Below are 14260 nucleotides of genomic sequence, written 5' to 3' on the forward strand. Positions count from 1 at the left end.
GGTTGTATTAATAAGAGTGCTGCATGTAAGACTGGAGGCTGCTCCAGTGCTGAGGAAAGCAGGAACACTGTATCGAGTTCTGGATGCCACAATTCAAGAGAGAAGTGGACAAATGAGAGAGAATCCAGAGGAGAGCAACAAAAATGATAAAAGGTTCAGAGCACCTGACCAAGAAGGAAAGGTTAAAAAAACTGGGCAGGTTTAGTTTTGAGAAAAGATGACCGAGGGCAGGGGAGGGGGACATTATAACAGTCTTCAAATATGTTAAAGTCTGTTACAGAGAGAGGGTGATAGAGTCTTCAGTGGACATGGACAACCAGGGGCGGCTCTACAAATCACGCTGCCCCAAGCAGCGCGGAGCGCTGCGCCGCCCTTCCCCGGTCCGGGTCCCTCCCCCCCCTTTCTCGGTTGAGCTCTGCCGGCGGCATGCTTGCAGGTCCACGGAGCCCGACCAGCCCCCGGAACAGGGGCGCGCCTGCGGAGCTCCGCGGAGCCCGCGGAGGGAGGCGCGCGCGCGGGCACAGCCGCGGGGCAGGTCCCGCGCGTCCCGGGCGTCGTGGACCCGCGCAGGCATGCGAGCAGCTCCACGCCAACCAAATGCCCAGGACCCAGGCCCCCCAGCCGTGCCGCGCCGCTGGTGCCTAGCCCCCCGCTGTGGACAACACAGGGCAAGTAGTAATGGTTTTAATCTGCAGCAAGGGAGATTTAGGTTAGATATTAGGGAAACCTTTCTAACTGTAAGGTAAGAACTGGAATAGGCTTCTGAGGGATTTCTCCTTTGCACCTCTTAGAAAGGGCTGCTCCTCAGCATTGCCTAGCATTTAGAGCAACCAACCAGGAGTCTGGAAACTTGAGTTCAAATCCTCTCTCCCTGTATGTCTTATCATCTAATCTCTGCCTTAATTTATGAGCCACACAGAGTCTTGTAAGGCTTAGTTAATGTTTGTAAAATGAGCTGAGATCCTTAGATGAATGGTGCTATAAAAGATCAAAGTATTTGTTGGGAGATGCTGGACTGACATTTTCCTCCAAGCTACATGTCTATAATTTTTTCTCTGAGTGTTCCTGTGACAGGTTATCATCCAGTGCTGTCTCAGACTCCAATGAAGTATCTAGTCTTTCCTTTGGGATACAAACTCATCACTCATGAGCTGAACTGAAGGGATCAATAATAAGGATGGACATATCACAGAAATGCCTTGGAAACAACAGGATGATATTGTAGTTTCTTTAGCTAGAGTGCTCTTTAAATGCCTCAAATTACATGTGACATTTCATTTAAAATCCACTGTCCTATAAAAGAAGAATCCCTTGTACAGTAATGGTGATAAATATGCAGGGCAAGTCTTCAGACAACAGGATTTGTAAAGTTGGTATTAGGCAGCTTGAGAGTTATTGGAAGCAGCTGAGCAGTGGTGTGGCAGTCTCAGAACTTGGATGAATGAAATACCCATGTCACAATCAGGATCTGTCACTTGTGGGCCTAGCAGTTTTCAGGCAGTTCGATTATTCACATCTTTCATTGTGAGCACACACTGTGTGTGTGTGATGGATCTGCTAAGCAGGGGACTACACTGCCATCAGCCCCCCTCCCTGCTGCACATCCCCTTCCTCCTGGCCAGGTCTGGGGAGAGATCCTGAGCCAGGAATTGGCAGCCAAGTGGCAAAGAGGAGCTGCAGGGAAACTGAAGCAGCAGTCATTTGGCAGCAGGTAGCTGGAGAAAAGCCCAAGGAACCCTGGACAGATCCACGTGTGGAATAGCTTGGATGTTGCAGCTCAGTACAGGTCAGTGTGGGACTTATGAGGGAGCAGCAGCTGGCAGGGGCGGCTCTAGGAATTTTGCCACCCCAAGCATGGCAGGCAGGCTGCCTTCCGCGGCTTGTCTGCGGACCCTCCGCAGGCACGCCTGCGGGAGGTCCGCCGAAGCTGCAGGACCAGCGGACCCTCCACAGGCAAGCCACGGAGGGCAGCCTGCCTGCCGCCCTTGTGGTGCCAGCAGAGCGCTCCCCACGGCTTGCCGCCCCAAGCACGCGCTTGGCATGCTGGGGCCTGGAGCCGCCCCTGGCAGCTGGGCAACCAGCCAGTGCAGACAGGCTCCAATGGGAGACACTAACTGAGCCTGGCCTAGAAACCTGCAAGTGCCTATTTGCTTGAATAGACCAGACTGGAGAGGACACACTGCACCTGAAGAGCCTCAACTCTTGTTTGGGCTGCACTGGTGGTTGTTCACTTTGAGCTGCTAAGGCTGCTGTACCTAGGCTATTTGCAATCTTCCTCTTTCCTGCCAGCCCTAGTAAAGTAACCTTTCCCTTAGGCGTGTGGCTGAATGGTTATTGGGAGTCACCAGGGCTAGTCCCTACGAAGGCCTAGCTGCTGAAGCACCTACAATGGTTGCCTCCACGTTGTGGTCCATCTGGCACCCTACTGGCTTGGGGCATGTTTCTAGGGAGCAAAGGGAGCGGAATGGAGGCTGAGATAGTAATAACTGGCACATGCATGGCTGCCACAGCTATAGTCATTGGCATCTGGGATAGACTGAATTGGTTTGCTTATGCCTCTAGTATCCCTCCTGAAGTGCTGCTCTTGCTAGATCTCACAAGCTAAGTAGAGTTAGGGTTGGTTACTTGAATGGGAGACCTGCCAAGGAATCCTGGGAACATAAGAATGGCCATACTGGGTCAGACCAAGGTCCATCTAGCTCAGTATCCTGTCTTCCGACAGTAGCTAATGCCAGGTGCTTCAGAGGGAATGAACAGTACAGGTAACCATCGAGTGATCCATTCCCAGCATTTGGCACACAGAGGCTAGGGACACTCCAGAGAATGGTTTTGCATCACTGCCCCTGAATGGCTATTAGCTAGAATGGATCTATCCTCCATGAACTTATCTAGTTCTTTTTTGAACCCTGTTATAGGGAGCTGTGGGAAGTGGTGTGTTGGTTGTTAAATAGGTGTCAATGAGCCACTACCAATCTGATATACCAGCAAATTGTTAGGGGCTGGAGGTACCATCTTTCAGATATGAAATGAAAGTGAGACTGTAATTACTTGGGATCAAAGATCAATTTTCACCTTTCTTGTCAAATTGAAGGCAGGTCAATTAATTCTCTTCCTTCCTAATATTTCACCTGTAGTTCCCAGCAGAAACATAACTCTTTAATCTCCATCCTAAAACACCCTCATCTCACTGTATAGTGTTGGTGCAAATTGGATGAGGCAGCTGCATTTCAGTGGTAGACGTGAGCCTTATATACACACAGCCAGATTCCCCGCTGGTGTGAGCTGGCATAGCCTGAGCCTGAGGCCCACAGCTTTTAAAATCCTTTGGGAGCCTGTGGAACAAAATGTTTCCTTTTCACATCTTTTATTCAAATTCTCCTCTTCCAAAATGCCTACAAACCCCAAGCCCCAGTCTCCCCCCAGATGGGCTAGCTAATCCAGTGAATTATTTACGTCACTAATTAAAATATGGACAAACTGAAACCCACCTACCAAAACCAGTAACTCTTGCTCAGTCCACTGCTTAGCCCTGCTGCTTTTGGCCACGTTTCTAAAACTCTGTCCCTTGTTTGTAAAATTCTCAGGGCAGGGACCTTCTTCTCATATCTGTCTGTAAAGTACCAGGCGCACCGTTCCTGATTATTTTCATTTCATGTTAGATATAAAAAGGAGTAAGTTGTTGCTGTTCATTTCTTTTCAGTACAGATTCAATGTTGCCTGATCCCATTCAGTACTGTAGACTCAGGAGCACAGAATGTTTCTGTCCCTGTGTCACAGGGTCTGCTCAGGTTTCCACCCTCTCCTGCCTGTGCTGGCTGGTTAAATAGAGTCCCCATGCCTTCTTCAGTGCCACAGTATAGTCCCCTTTCTTCCCCCAACAGTTCTCCCCAGTCAGACCCTTCCCAAGGTCTCCTGGCCTGTGAGGCACCTTTCCTTTCATGAGGCAATAGAGATACAACCCTCCTATCCCCTCCCAGGCTAGCCTCTTCACTGAGCTTTCCCCAGGGCTTTTATAGCCCTGCCTGTCCTCAGCCCAGCTGTCGCTACTTAACTCAACTCATTGCAGTGAGCCAGCCCTTGTTAGGGCCTGCAGCTGGGCTCTCTGCTGACTGCCTGGGCCCCCTCCACCCCTGGCCTCCCTACCAGAAAGTAGGGCTTAGCCAGCATTTTAGCAGGGCATTCCAGGGGTTTACCCCTGCCCTGCTACACCCGGTTATTGCAATTCAGAGTGTAGCAATGTGTGTAATACAGGAAATGGGACTGGTGCAGTGGATTGAGCACAGCACAGGACTGGAACACAGGAAACAGGGCTGGCTCCAGGCACCAGCTTATCAAGCAGGTGCTTGGGGTGGAAACTCTGGAGCGGGGCGGCACTTTCAGATATTCGGCGGCAATTCGGCGGAGGGTCCCTCACTCCCGCTCGGAGCGAAGGACCTCCCGCTGAATTGCTGCAGATCGCGATCGGGGCTTTTTTTTTTTTTGGCTGCTTGGGGCGGCAAAACCCCTGGAGCCGGCCCTGACAGGAAATCCAGTATTCTGTAACCGACTTCTCTGGAGGCCTTAAGCATATCACATAACCTCTCTTGTGTAAAATAGGGATTATACCATTTCTTCACCTCATGGGGGAGTGAATATTTGTAAAATGCTGTGAAAATGAAGCCTGCTACAGATGATAACGACATGATACAGGCCACGGCCCAGTGGTGTGGCCCTGATGGGCAGCCTTGTGTACCTCATGGCTGCGGCTGACCTTGGCGGAGTGAATAATTGTGCAATTCTCTGCTGCAGCAGATGTCGGACCCACTGGGGACTTGCCCAGCATTTTCTTGCAATTTTTTTTTAAAATGAAAGCATTGTTTTGTTATCTTTAGGAAATTAGATGTTTGAAGTCATTTTCCTTTGATCGGTGCTGTCTGTTTCATTTAGCACTAGGCTGCCAGTTTGAAGCGAACAGGCACATTTCCTGTGTTTGAAGGAGAGCTGAGCCTCCTCCGCTCCCTGTCACTGTTGCCTCTTGGAGATTTGGTCTCCTTGCTAGGATTGCTGAAACTAGCAGTGATGGAATTCCAGGTACTTCACTTCCTTTTGTGACTATAAGAGAGACAGCTACCTGGCACTGTAAATAGAACAAGTACCTGCTGGTGCAAAACAATGGACCTTGGTTCAAGCTGCCATGAGCACATGATGTCTGGTTCTGGTCCCTTCACTGGCTTTCAGACGTCTTCTGCTGCCTCTTTAATGCCTTCCACCACAAGTACCATGACATTTATGGCAACAACCTCCCTTCCCCCAGCCCCCTGAAAGCTGCTCCTCCCTGTAGAGCTTTCTGTAAACCCAAAAAGGAGAAGAGCCGGACACTCCACGAAGTCTATTAGGGAGTTCTCTGATGTCAATGTGATTAACATGAGAGGAATTCAGATAACAAGTATCAGAGGGGTAGCTGAGTTACTCTGGATCTATAAAAAGTGACAAAGAGTCCTGTGGCACCTTATAGACTAACAGAAGTATTGGAGCATAAGCTTTCATGAGTGAATACCCACTTCGTCGGACATTCAGATAACAGTGATGAGTGGTAATGCAAAACTATAAGCTAGCTAAATAGTTCAAAAGAAAAACAAACAAGCTTTCAATCGGAGACCTGCGTTGCATAATTCTAGGACCCTCAGTGATACCGGTAATTAGGTAGGGTAAGCTAATGGTAAGGGTAATCAAATCTCATGCCCCTGGGCATAAATGGTAAGGTGTCAGTCAGCATTCCTTTCCTTCTCACCACATCCATACACCAGATGTATTTAGCTAGGTGCGTGATTGGAACATTTTACCTTCCAGCGACACAATAGGTATTTGCCCCTGCTGAAGGCAGAAAGCTATTCTAGATGGGCCTTTGGAGCATGCTTTGTGCTCTGTTAGCATTGCGCAGTTACTACTCATGAGCAATTGGGTAGCTTTGGTTCGCTGAGGGTCCAAAGAAAGAAGAGAACCAGAAGGAAGTACAGGCAGCTAGATGTATCCAATTGTTATGTTCAATGTGGAAACTGCAAAAAATATTTCTAAAGAGCCAGCTGGTGAAATGGAACACAAAATGGTATATGACATCTGTGGATGGCTGCTCAGCCCAACCTGCAAGACAACTGAGTGTGCCCAAGAAGAGATCACTGACAATCCAGGAAAACAGACAATCCTTGTTGGAGCTTCTATACTAAAAAGAATAAAAGAATGTTCTGCAAGGGACAGATGGAAAACAGGATAGCTAGCTGCCTTCCCGGAGACAAGACACAAGATGTCACTCAAAGGCTAGATAAGCTTATGAAGCTGGTGAGCAGAGATTCACTGATGATGGTGTCTATCAGCACGAATGATACTGCTTGACATGATACCTCACAGATAATAGACAACTTTGAGAAACTCAGAAGGTTTCTGAAGGGGAAACTCAGAAGGTTTCTGAAGGAGAAGGAAGTCCCAGAGATCTTACAGGAAATAACTCCTGTCCTGCAAGCAAGGGAAGATAGAAGGCAGAAGCTTCTGGAAGTGAACCACAGGCTAGGTAAGTAGTGTAAGTTAGAAGGTTTTGGTTTTGTACAACATTGGTCCACTTTCTATAAGGAGAGAGGGCTGTATAGTTTGAATGACCTCCACTTCAGTAGGAAGGGACCAATTCTTCTTGAGGCAGTATGGCTAGGAGTAGTGAGGAGGGCATTACATGAATAAAAGAATTGAGTAAAAAGAAGGAAGAAATAAGCCCTCATTTAGCACACAATCGAGACCCTGAGAATAAAATTAATCAAGGAACCAAAGAACATGAAGAGAAGAAATTCTTGAAATCCCTGTACACCAATGCTAGGAACTTTGGTAATAAACAAGAGAAATTGGAATTGCTCATTTATAAGCATAAATTTGATTTAGTTGGTATTACTGAAACCTGGTGGGATGATTCACGTGATTGGAATGTTAAAATCAATGGTTATTACTTAGGAAGGATCAAGTGTTCAAAAGGGGAGGGGGAGTAGCACCCTGTCAAAAATGACATTATCTGTTTTCAAGTTCTTCCACCCCTCCTGGGCTCCACTCGAGTGTTCTTAGTGGCCCTCCATCAGGGCCTCCTGCCCAGGAGCCTAATCTGCTCCTGTAGCTGGGCTTGCATGTCCCTTCCTCAGGGGCTGGTAGAGGAACCCAGGCCTACCCTCTAGCCTGGATTCCAGCCCAGAGCCCCTGTATCAACCAGCTACATCTGCTCCTTAAGCTGCATTACTGTTTCCCTGGGCCACTTCCTACCTAGGCAGGCCACTCCTCCAGTATTAAACCAGACAATCCTGCTTTTCTAGGGTTAGGCCCCTATCCAGTACTCACACAAAACCAGATGTGGTTTTGTCCGGTATCAGACAGGGGATGCAATTTTGAAGAGCGCGCCGCCCTTCCCCCACCAGTGTGACCCCACATGCAAGGCCACGCCAGCAGGGGCAGGCTCATGTCATTCCCAGGAGTACTGGAACATCTGGTATTCCAGGAATGCATGAGTGGCTGCCCTATTCCTATCTCTGAGACCCCTTGTGCTGCTTCCCTGCAGTCTGCGCTTAACACAGCCTCTCCTCTGGTTCCTAGGCTTCTGGCATCTTCCTTCACTGCTGAACTAACAAGTCTGCCACCCCTCTCAGGCTCCACTAGAGTGCTTTGACTGACCCTACCGCAGGGCACCCCCAGGAGCCTAACCTGCTTTTGCAGAGTTCTTTTCTGGTTACTTCTTGTTTTAGCAGAGTTTCCCTCACTGCCTCCTTTCACCAGAGACCCTGCCAGCTTTCCCTAGGGATCTCCCTGCTTCTTGTAGGACCTAGCTCAGGGCTCCCCCTACAGGAACTTATGTTGCTCCCTGTGGGTCCTTCTACCTGATTTCATGTCTATTTAAACCCTATCTCAGGGCTTCCACTCACAGGAGCCTGACCAGCTACCCAGGGGGTTCTCATACATACACAAGAACAGTAGCTTCTCTGCAGTCTCTCCCCCTTCGCTGAATTCCCTGCTCTATTTAAGAAGTCCTTCCTGATTGCTGCAGCTGGGGTCACTAATTACTATTAAAAAGAACAAGGAGTACTTGTGGCACCTTAGAGACTAACAAATGTATAAGTTGCCATGTCACCATCAACTAGGGACTAGTTGGTAGGTCACAGACAAGACTGAGCCTGGCTTGCCTCAGCTAGCCAGCCTGTGACAGTGAGTTTTATGATACCTTTACATGCTCTTCCTGGCCAGATCACAAGACCTGCTCATGGAATTGTGCAAAAATTGTGAAAAATCACCAGAAATTGAAAGGTCACTGCTGAAGGTGGACAAGCCCCCCAATTAACCTGCTTTAAAAATGCTAGATACTATATATACACATACATTCCATCAATCATTTAAATAACCTTACCCTGAAGAATCTGTCAGCTCCTCAAAACAAGGGCTACAACACAAATACAATTTTAACTTCTCTGCCAGGCAACCTGCTGATCACAAATGGAAGGCTGGGATGTTTTGTATCTCAGGCTACGTCTACACTACCCGCCGTATCGGCGGGTAGCGATCGATTTTTCAGGGATCGATATATCGCGTCATCTATCTACCGATATATCCATCATCCAACGCTTCTTATCGATCTCCGAACCACACACCCGGCGGGCGGCGGCGGGCGGCGTCGAGATGGAGGACATCGATCGAGGCCGCGAGTGGAGGGCGGATAAGTATCGATATTAGATTATTTATCTTTCTCTTTGGCTGTATTCTGCGTGGCGTATCTTATATCGATTTTTCCCCTTAGTGTAGACCAGCCCACAGGTGCCGGTATGGACACAATATCACAGTCTGCTGTATCAGTCTTCCTCTCCCAGACCTAATCGTTCACCCTCAAACCCCTACTCCTCTCCAGGATTAGTTTGATTCAAAGCAGAACCTTACTTGGTTCACTCTTGCTTCTCACAAGATGGCCTATTTCCACAGAACACACAGGATCTTTCAGGTTCATTTGTGGTAGCATTGTTTCATTATCCTTTCTGATAATATCTACTGTAAACAATTAGCTTGTCTTCCCAGGTGGGCTCCCTGTTGTCTCCTTATGTAGTCTCAGTACTCACTGGACACACATGCAGCCAGCTGTGATCTTGGTTACACTGGTGTAAATTTGAGTACTGCCAACTTCCATGATTTAATGATCTATGTTCTTCTTGGCACAAATACCTTTAGACCTCAGTTGAGACTCCTGCAGTGACAGAAGGAACATAGAACCTGCACTATATGTGGAACTGAGGTTCTCAAGTCGGAGGTCAGGTACTGTCACTTACTTTATGTACAGCCCCGAGCACACTGTTGGTGCTCAATTAATAATGAAATAGCTCCAGTGGCTCACTTGGCAATGGGGCAAGGAGAATAAATGCCTTGGGGCTTGGCAGTCACTTTATCTTCTGTCTCAGTTGCCAGCATTGCTTCTGTTGGCAGGGCTCCCAAATAGGAACACACGCGCACAGTTTTACAAGGGAAAAAAACATTTTCTGCAACTGTCTGTTCTCATTATAGCCCTTAAAGTTGTCACGGGAACAGATTAAGGCTGTGTCATTTTCTGTTCTCATTACTGTCTTTGTCAAGATAATGAGTTGTCAGAAAATCTTGAGGCCTGATCTCTTCAGAATAGGTGCTCCTCTCAGCCTAAGACTTGGGACAGTTGTAATGAGAACAGAAAATGATACAGAATGAGCACATAACCAGGAGTGGTATCTCACTGGCACTTTCTGTGTATTTAGGTTTTTTGATCCTGCTGGAATTTGGAGACATGCCGAACTATCCAAATGTAGCCTGATCTATAGATGATGTATTATACTGATTACTTAAGAATTCCCAGTTATCACTTTGAGAGTTGACAAGTTCTTGTCCCAAGATCAGACCCAGTATTATTACAATTACTATATAGTTGCGAACCTCAATGTGCACAGTTGCAACACACACTATAGGAACTCTTCTATATTTACAAAAAAGTTTATTAGTACATTTAGTACAGTCACAAACACTCCGACTTAGTAAGGTAGATAGAGGCACTCCAGAATATACATCTGAACATCCATATCCTCACACCTCCCTTGCAAAACAACCTGAAATATTAGCCATCATCTTTTTCATCACCATCACCTTCCCCCTCATCGCCAGTGACCATCATTCTGGCACCTCCCAAGGACTACATCTCTCTTTTATAATATGTTACACAGATGCCACTCTATCTAATGCACATTCAGTAGGGGTTTCTCCCCTCGTCCTTATTTGTATTTCCTCACCCTACTAATGTTGAGGTACACTTCTTCTATAGGTTAGTATATTAATGATTTCAACTTCTCAAATACGTCAATTCATTGCCATGGCACTCTTGTGGTTGGATGTTCTTTCCAAAACTCGCCAAAAGCTGGTGTTTGCTCATTTTTTCTGTGGGTTGCTGGTGTCATTATGGACAAAATTCCCTTCCCTTCCATACTCTATTTCCTGTTTCCCAAAACTCAGGGGTGACCGTTGGGCCGTTTATCTGTGCCAAGGTTCATAGGCCTCAAGCCTCATGCTAACTGCTGAAGCCAATGTCTTACAGGATACAGGCTGTAGGTTCCTTGCATTACTGCTGAATAAAATAAAGGCAGAATATAATGAAGGCAAGGCAGTGAATATAATAAAGGCAAGCTAGCCCTATGGGCTACACAAGAAACAAAATGATATCCCATCAGTTCCATAACCAAAAAATATTCATTAGGACAAAAAAAATTGAAGTTCATAAAACAAGCAAGTAAAGAGATTGCGATGCTCTGTGGCAACTGATTCTGAGAGTGTCCTTTCATTCACTTACACACAGTTTATATGCAAGTCCATATTCGTATGGCAGAGATACCAAGGCATTTCACAAAGGCCAACCATCAGACAGTAAGAAGTTTTTGTCACTAAGCTGGATTGGAATTGGTGACCTTGGGGTAGAAGGCTCCCCTGCCCTATAACCCATCCTCTTTGCCTTTCAGTCCATCTCTATTTTGAAAAAAAGAGATTATATTTATATCATGGTCCTTCTTTTGGAATAAATGAGCCATGATTTCACCTTGCATTCATAGCAAGAGTAGTATATTATATGTGCTATCTTACAGCCTTGTTGTGGTCCTGTATCTAGATTTTATTGCAAGGACAGGTTTTTGGCCTACCGCTTATCCTCCAACCTAGAGATGGAGGTATGAAGTGTGACAAGTCCAGAAGAGACTTCCGTCTTCCTCTAAACATCTTCTCGCTTCACTGAGAGGTAATCAATAAGGATGCATGTGAAAAAAAGATGGGCACAATGCAGAAAATGTGGGGTGACTCTTTATACGAAGGTTACATTTATAAGTAGCTTATAAAGAGTTAAGGAATGATTAGCAGCTGGTGTAAGCATGAAATAGACATGAGAAGTATCTGTCATTGATGGGTCTAATGTCTAAGCTATCATAATAAGAAACTTATTGAACTGTTGGAGTCTATAGCAACTGATTAACTATTTATTAAAACATCTATTAATCATTGATTAGTCCTTTATAAACTATTTATAAATGTACCTATAATATAAAGCATAACTAGTTGGGATACAGATTTCTAAAATCCCCATGTTCAGGGATATTCATATCTGGGGCTTTAGTTTGGGGCATTTGCAAAAGTTGGCTCCTGACCTGAATTTGGATTTTGAATATCCTCAAAGTTGGGGATGGCTTGGCTTCTGGGTTTTGGTTCAAGCTCACTACAGCGGGAGTGCTGTGTCAGTGAGAAAATCCAGTATGTTTTCTCAGTCAGCTTCCCAACAAAAAGGATATGGAGCCTTTCACCTCTTGGTCATCAGTTGAACTCCAGCCCTGGTCAGTAGTGACTTTGTGACAGCTGTTCAGTGGCCTTTTTAACATGGACAAAAAGCTTCAACAGTTTTGTCCTCACTGTGCATGATCTGTCCCCTCACAGCTCCTACTGGTGACTGGACTGTGCATGTCCATCACAACAGATGACAGTGTACTCCCACCCAGGGTTACAGACATGAAGGGGGAGGGTTAGCTTGGTGGTTTGAGCATTGGCCTGCTAAACCCAGAGTTACGAGTTCAATCCTTGAGGGGGCTACTTAGGGATCTGGGGCAAAAGTCAATACTTGGTCCTGCTAGTAAAGGCAGGGGGCTGGACTCAATGACCTTTTGAGGTCCCTTCCAGTTCTAGGAGATAGGTATAACTCCAATTATTATTGGACTGGAAGGGATTTTGAGAGGTCATCTAGTCCAGTCCCCTGCACTCATGGCAGGACTACATATTATCTAGACTACCGGGACAGGTGTTTATCTAATCTGCTCTTAAAAATCTCCAATGAAGGAGATTCCACAACCTCCGTAGGCAATTTATTCCAGTGCTTAACTACCCTGACAATTACGAAGTTTTTCCTAATGTCCAACCTAAACCTCCCTTGCTGCAATTTAAGCCCATTGCTTCTTGTCCTATCCTCAGAGGTTAAGGAGAACATTTTTTCTCCCTCCTCCTTGTAACAACCTTTTATGTACTTGAAAACTGTTATGCCCCTCTCAGTCTTCTGTTTTCCAGACTAAACAAACCCAGTTTTTTCAATGTTCCCTCATAGGTCATGTCTTCTAGACCTTTAATCATTTTTGTTACTCTTAAGAATACAGGAACAGCCATAGTGGGTCAGACCAAAGGTCCATCAAGCCCAGTATCCTGTCTTCCAACAGTGGCCAATGCCAGGTGCCCGAGAGGGAATGAACAGAACAGGTATTCATCCTGTTGCCCATTCCCAGCTTCTGGCAAACAGGGGCTAGGGACACCATCCCTGCCCATCCTGGCTAATAGCCATCAATGGACTTATCTTCCATGAATTTATCTAGTACTTTTTTTTTAATCCTGTTATAGTCTTGGCCTTCACAACATCCTCTGGCAAAGAGTTCCACAGGTTGACTGTGCATTGTATGAAGACATACTTCCTTTTGTTTGTTTTAAACCTGATGACTATTAATTTCAAATGGTGACCCCTAATTCTTGTGTTATGAGAAGGAATAAATAACACTTCCTTATTTACTTTCTCCACACCAGTCATGATTTTATAGACCTTTATCATATCACCCCTTAGTCATCTCTTTTCCAAGCTGAAAAATCCCAAACTTATAAATCTCTCCTCATATGGAAGCTGTTCTATACCCCTAATTATTTTTGTTGCCCTTTTTCCAATTCCAATATATCTTTTTTAAGATGGGGTGACCACATCTGCATGCAGTATTCAAGATGTGGGCATACCAGGGATTTATATAGCAGCAGTATGCTATTTTCCATCTTATTATCTATCCCTTTCTTAATGATTCCCAACATTCTGTTAGCTTTTTTGACTGCCACTGCACATTGAGTGGATTTTTTTCAGAAAACTATCCACAGTGACTCCAAGATCTCTCTCTTAAGTAGTAACAGCTAATTTAGATCCCATCATTTTATATGTATAGTTGGGATTATATTTTCCAATGTGCATTACTTTGCATTTATCAACATTGAATTTTATCTGCCATTTTGTTGCCCAGTCACCCAGTTTTGTGAGAACCCTTTGTAGCTCTTCGCAGCCTCTTTGGACTTAAACATCTTGAGTTGTTTTGCATCATCTGTACATTTTGCCACCTCACTGTTTACCCCATTTTCCAGATCATTTATGAATATGTTTAATAGTACTGGTCCCAGTACAGACCACTGGGGAACACCACTATTTTTTTTCTATCTTTTAACCAGTTACAAATCCATGAGATCACCTTCCATCTTATCCCATGACAGTTTACTTTGCTTAAGAGACTTTGGTGAGGGACTTTGTCAAAGGCTTTCTGAAAATCTAAGTACACTATATGCACTGGATCCCTTGTCCACATGCTTGTTGACCACCCTCAAAGAATTCTAGTAGACTGGTGAGGCATGATTTCCCTTTACAAAAGCCATGTTGACTCTTCCCCAACAAATTACGTTCATCTTTGTCAGGGGTTCTCAAACTGGGGGTTGGGACCCCTCAGGAGGTTGTGAGGTTATTACCTGGGAGATCGCGAGCTGTCACCCTCCACCCCAACCCCCACTTTGCCTCCAGCATTTATAATGGTGTTAAATATATTAAAAAGTGTTTTTAATGTATTAGGGGGTCGCACTCAGAGGCTTGCTATGTGAAATGGATCACCAATACAAAAGTTTGAGAACCACTGATCTATGTATCTGACAATTCTGTTCTTTACTA

Source organism: Mauremys reevesii, linkage group 3, assembly GCF_016161935.1.
Source record: "Mauremys reevesii isolate NIE-2019 linkage group 3, ASM1616193v1, whole genome shotgun sequence".
Taxonomy (NCBI): Eukaryota; Metazoa; Chordata; order Testudines; family Geoemydidae; genus Mauremys; species Mauremys reevesii.